Genomic DNA, 6647 nt, shown 5'->3' with positions numbered 1-6647 from the left:
AATAACTGAATAGTTTCAACAATAAAGAGATTAATTCAGAATGCTGGTTGCTTCTATAATAATAATGAATGCACACATCCCATCATGGTAAGACCAAAAAGACAGAAGAAGAATTATTTAAGAATACACCTATCTAAGAATAGTCAGTGGAGATAAGATGTATGTATAAAACAAATTCTATTTGGAGTGAAATACTAATTATAGTATCTAGGAGATCAGAAACTATTAAAATAAAGTAGATTCCAAGGTATTTAGCCAAGAAGGAAGGACATGACAGGAGACAACCATTTCTTCTTCTTGATCCTGAAGATTTCTACAATGACCTCCAGGTCTGAATAAAATAGCAAGATATTCTCATTTTCCCTTTAGCTATAAACAGTTTCAGACCAATAAGAAATGCTTTTTCACCACAGACATGACAAAAATGCCTCTAAAAACCATCATTATCCCTGAAAGTCTAATATGGGTTTCTATTAGTAAAAGTCATCAAGATAATCTAAATCATTGTGAAATTGCATTAGGGTATGAGTGTCAAGAAGTTACTTAAAGAGAGACAATTAGCTTTTAGTCAATTTGTCAATGACTTGGATGAAAATGAGGAAGCCACATTTGCCATATTTAGAAAACGATGAATATAGATAATATGATAGAAAACAGAGTCAGGATCCAAAAACATCATTTATTCCAGATTTTATTTGGACAGGAATCTCCTTTATTATATCTTATATGATCAATAATTCATCCTTTATTTGAAGACTTCTGATAATAGGAAATCTGATACTTCCTTTAGCATTTCTCCCCATTCAACCTGATTGTTAGAACTTGTGTCTTATTATATAAACAAATATCTTTCTGAAACTTCTAACCCTTTATTCAAATTGTTCCTCCTGAGATTAAGGAAAATAAATTTAATTCATCTTCTATCTGGCAATTGTCTCTTTAGTAGTTAGCTTATCATAAATATAATTGTTAAAATGTGAAGACTTGCTCAGCACTTATGATGAAGTGTAAGTACTGCAAATGGAATGCTTAAGCAGTATTTTGGACTAATACCTTTCTTAATAATCATGTACATTTAGTAATAACTGCCATTATTTTCAAATGGTTTATCTCTTTATGATCCTTTTTTTCTCTCCATAGTCCACTATTAATTATTTTATTGTCTAAATGTTCAACTGCTTTATTGGATATTTCATTAAATTCTTGCTTTAAAACTGAGAAACACCTGTACTTAATAAATTTGTATAATAAATGGCTGTCTTAATTTTTATTATTATATTATACATTTTTAAGTCAGGTTATTTGTACACATTTCTCTTAAGTTAACCCTAATGACTTTACTTTAGTACTATCTCATCCTAAGGGAGTCATGTTCTAATACCCAATCAATTTTGTTATTAAATGCACTCTTATGAGTAATTACAGTACATATAATTTTTCCTTTGGTAAATGGAGACTCATTTTATGATAAATGGTAGAGTCCAGTAAGTTTTATGTATATATATATATATATATATATATATATATATATGTAATTAAATAAGAGTTGTCAACCAAAGTTCTTAAATTTCCAAGAGATTTCTTAGGCAGCACATATACTAAAATTAGAATAATAGAGAAGATTATCATGGCCCCTGTACAAGAATGACATGCAAATTCGTGAAGTGATCCATATTTTTTATAAAGCAGTGGTTATCAAAACAATTTGGTACTGGCTAAGAGACAGAAAGGAGTATCAGTGGAGTAGACTTTGGGTAAGTGACCTCAGCAAGACAGTCTATGATAAGCCCCAAGATCCCAGCTTTTGGGACCAAAATCCACTATTTGATAAAAACTGGTGGGAAAACTGGAAGACAGTGTGTGAGAGATTAGGATTAGATAAACACCTCACACCCTACACCAAGAAAAACTCAGAATGGTTATATGACTTGAATATAAAGAAGGAAACTATAAGTAAATTTGGTGAACACAGAATACTTTACATGTCAGATTTTTGGGAAAGAAAAGATTTTAAAACCAAGCAAGAGCTAGGAAAAAAAAAATCACAAAATGTAAAATCAATAATTTTGATTAAATCAAATTGAAAAGTTTTTGTACAAACAAAAGCAATTCAACCAAAATTAGGCAGGATGTAACAAATTGGGAAATAATCCTCATAACAAAAACCTCTGACAAAGGTCTAATTATTCAAATTTATATAAAGAGCTAAATCAATTGTAAGTAATTTCAAGCCATTCACCAATTGATGAATGGGCAAGGGACATGAATAGACAATTTTCAGTTAAAGAAATCAGAACTATTATTAAGCACAGGAAAAAAGTGTTCTAAATCTCTTATAATCAGAGAGATGTAAATCAAACAATTCTGAGGTATCAACTCACACCTAGCATATTGACTAACATGACAGCTGTGACAAGGAAATCACTTTAAAAGACTGATATATGTTAATTTAAGGTCACCAAGGAATTCAGCTATGTAATTCCTTAATGAAGACTCAAGTCAGCAGTCAACCTTTTCTGGAGTTTCATTACAAACAGGAGGAAGAAAGGTCTCAGAGAGAGAGAGAGAGAGAGAGAGAGAGAGAGAGAGAGAGAGAGAGAGAGAGAGAGAGAGAAATGAATAGGGCTTAAATACCCCCTCTGTTTAGGCTGGGCCAAAAGGCCCAAGCCCTTAGATAGCTGAGGCAAAGAAAAGAGATCAGTCCCTATCACTCAAGTGACCAAAATGGAGAAACAGTCTCAGGGGCCTTGTAAACCTTAAAATTTCTTAGACTTATAAATGTTGGAAATTTCACCATTGGGAAATTTCATACTTGAAAAATTTCCTATTGATAGTGGGAACTCTATTGTAATGTGAACCCCATTGGCATGGGAGGTTCCTCCTCCTCCCTTCTTAAGATTACTTTAGGACAGAAACCTTTTCCTGAACAATGGAAAGGGCTTTGACCTATGCTTAAGCATAGAACAGGAATTTCTTTGAGTCATGATTGATTTTAGAATTGATACAATAGAGATATTTGGAATGACAGAACCAGGTCTTGGAAAATACAATTTCCACCCCACTCAGTCCTAACAGGATTTAGGAAGGGCTGCAGCAAAGGATAAAGATTTAATTATTGAGAATATGACCTTCAACAGACATGTGCAAAGCCACAGAGCTCTGGGCAGTCCTGGGTTAAGCTAGAGCCACCATTGGCACAGGGAAGACATGGACAGTGTTTGGTAGATGTGAGAAATGAGGGGAGGGAACTTGGATGGTTTCCTTAAAGATAGAGGGGTCTGAGGACTGAGGGTGGTTGGGTTGGAGAGGTTTTTGGTCTGAGAGGTGGTGTTTTGAGAATTGGCTCTGAAGGAAGCTGGAGGTGGAGGCCCCTGAGACTGTTTCTCCATTTTGGTCACGTGAGTAATAGGGACTGATCTCCTTTCTTTGCCTCAGCTATCTAAGGGCTTGGGCCTTTTGCCCCAGCCTAAACAGAAGGGGTATTTAAGCCCTATTCCCTTCTCTCCCCTTTCTCTCTCCCCCTCTCTCTCTATCTCTAATTCCTTTCTTCCTCCTGTTTGTAATTAAACTCTATAAAAGGTTGACTGCTGACTTGAGTTTTCATTTAGGAATTACATAGCTGAATTCCTTGGCGACCTTAAATTAATATATATCAGTCTTTTAAAGTGATTTCCTTGTCACAGCCTCCACCTCCAGCTTCCTTCAGAGCAACCTTCTCAGAGCACAACCTCTCAGAGCAAAACCTCTCCAATCCAACAACCCTAGTCCTCAGACCCCGCCATCTTTAAGGAAACCATCCAAGTTCCCTCCCCTCAGTTCTCACATCTACCAATCACTGTCCATGTCTTCCCTGTGCCAATGGTGGCTCTAGCTTAACCTAGGACTGCCCAGAGGTCTGTGGCTTTGCCCATGTCTGTTGAAGGTCATATTCTCAAATAATTAAATCTTGATCCTTTGCTGCAGCCCTTCCTAAATCCTGTTAACCTGAGTAGGGTGGAGATTAGAAGTTCCAAGACCTGGTTCTGTCATTTCAAGTATCTCTATTGTATCAATTCTAAAATCAATCATGACTCAAAGAACTTCCTGTTCTATGCTTAAGCATAGGTCAAGGCCCTTTCCATTGTTCAGCAAAAGGTTTCTGTCCTAAAATAATCTTAAGTAGGGAGGAAAAGGAACCTCCCATGCCAATGGGGTTCACATTCCAATAGAGTTCCCACTATCAGAAGGAAATTCTCTACAAGCATGAAACTTTCCAATGGTGAAATTTCCAACATTCACAAGTCTAAGAAATTTTAAGGTTTACAATCACCCCTGATGATCATTGGGAGACTAGTCTCCCCATTGATCATTTAACATAATCATTTTGTAGTTCTAAATGCACTTCTAACTATAGATATACACAATATTCAATTTTCTAACAGAAATTAGAATAGTGAGAGAGGAAATAGAAAATAAAAGAAAGCAAAAGCAATGTTTCGCTGGGTGCATTGACAGAAAGCCTAATTAGGGGCAGTCCCTTTTGGCATAAATGTGTACAATTACAATAAATGTTCAATCAAAAGTTCAGTCCAATCAAATCATATCCAAAGTTCATTCTTGATCTTCTTGATGAAGTGTAGGTTTTCGGCATCATACTGCAACAGTTCATTCTCTGGATATAAAAGTTTCAAGCTTTTTTCTTGAAGATCATTTCTCAAACAGAATCAAAATCTTTGATTTTTTATAACAGTAAAATCTTAAACAAAATTCAAAATTCTTGGATTTTTATAAAAATACAATCTCAAATAAAAAATTCAAAAATTCTTAGATTTTAAATTAAAATACAACCCCCCCCCCCTGAAGTAAGTATTAAAAAAATATCGAGTTTAGCTCAGAATGCAATGTTCAGTTATGGGGGTGTATGTGTCAATTATCAAAAGAATAGAAAAATTATCAAAAACATAAGAACAATTCAAAATAGACCTTGTATAGGTCCAGTTTAAAGTAATTTCTATCCCACAAGTATGTATGACAGAATGCAGTAATATTTCACTTAGCCATTTGTAGCCAAGACTACAGGAAGTTGCCATAATATAAGAAGAAAAGAATTAGAATCCTATTTTGATGGGGAAATGTCATTCCCTAGTCTGATTTTTTTTTCCCCCAGGGATATAGGAAGCCAGCATGATAGTCAAGCTTTGTACTTGTTTGAGTGCTTCATAAAGAGTGTAGATACAAGGAAGTCCTACGACTTAAACATAAGTTAAGCGTCGCAACCTCGAGTCTCACTTTAATATTTCTTGTGTGCTCTATTGGCACTATTCAGGTTTAGTCTGTGCTCCTTGTTTTTATCCCTTTTCCTGGAATCAGACACAAACATTAATTACAGTCCTATAATATTTTGTCAATAAATGGCAGGTTCCCATAGTTTAAAGCTTTTAGGCATATATTGATATTATAGAAAGAGTATATATATTAACTTATATTACTACAGGAAAAAATAATATTAATATTAATTATGTGTACCTTCAGTACAAAAAATGAGAAAAATCAAATATTCTGATCGAAAAATAAAAGAAATAAGAAAATTAAGAAAAAAATCAGTAATTCAATATATTCTTGAAAAAAAACAGCATCCATTTGTCTATGGATTATTATCTCCAATTCATATGATAAGATATAGTCACAATTCATATGATAGGATAGAGACAATCAGTCTCAGCAGAAGATGCTTTCTTCACATGTGAGCAGTGAATCCAAGAGTCCCTTTCTCCAATCCTTATAGATGTTGGAGTAGTTAATAATATTTGGAATGGTCCTTCCCATGAAGGTTGAGTTGCTCCAGTTTGCTTGAAATTCTTGATATAAACTTTATCTCCTGGGTTCAGGTCATGCAGAGAAAAGTCTAATGGTCTAGCTTGTACTGCAGCTCCGGATTCATGAAGTTCACGTAGTTTGTGCTGTAACTCCTGTATATAGGAAGCAATAGTAATATCTCCCCCTAATAGCGATGTATAAGCCAGGGAGAAAGGCTTAGCCTGTATAGGAGGATGTCCAGAAAGCATCTCAAAAGGTGAAATATGTAAGTCTCCTCTAGGCCTGCTTCTAAGATAAAATAGGGCCAGAGGGAGAATTTCAGGCCATTTTAAATGGGTCTCAGTGCATAATTTGCCAATCATAGTCTTAAGTTCTTTATTCATCCTCTCCACTTGGCCTGAGCTCTGGGGGTGATATGGAACATGGAATTTTGGAGTTATCCCCCAAGCAAGAATATATTTGGTTTAAGACAGAATCGGTAAAATGACTCCCTCTATCGGAGTCAATACATGCTGGCAGGCCAAAATGAGGAATAATTTCCTTTAAAAGTATCTTTGCAACAAAATCTGCTTTGGCTCAGGTCATAGGAAATACTTCTGGCCATCTGGTTAGTTGATCTACAATTACTAGACAAATTTTATTACGTCCAGCCTTTGGCATCATTATGAAATCTATCCGTAGATGTTCAAAAGGTGTGTAAGCCAGAGGATGTCTCCCAAAGGCTTTTCCATGATATGCATGTTGGTTATATGCTTGGCAGATAGAGAAGGCTGAACATACTTTAGAGGCTATAGTAGTTATACCAGGGGCTATCCATATTCTCTTGACAGAGTCCACAATGCCCTGGGTGC

General features: G+C 35.2%; 1 non-coding gene across 1 annotated transcript; it reads left to right on the top strand.

The window, feature by feature from the left end:
- The first annotated feature begins 1574 nt into the window (after window positions 1–1574).
- On the top strand, window positions 1575–1679 carry LOC130455326 (U6 spliceosomal RNA). Its single transcript, XR_008913240.1, has one exon. It is a non-coding gene; the product is annotated as a U6 spliceosomal RNA (small nuclear RNA).
- Window positions 1680–6647: the final 4968 nt, after the last annotated feature.

This window comes from Monodelphis domestica, chromosome 6 (genome assembly GCF_027887165.1).
Source record: "Monodelphis domestica isolate mMonDom1 chromosome 6, mMonDom1.pri, whole genome shotgun sequence".
NCBI lineage: Eukaryota > Metazoa > Chordata > Mammalia > Didelphimorphia > Didelphidae > Monodelphis > Monodelphis domestica.
Note: the sequence above shows the minus strand (reverse complement) of the source record. Positions and strands in the feature narration are given on the sequence as shown.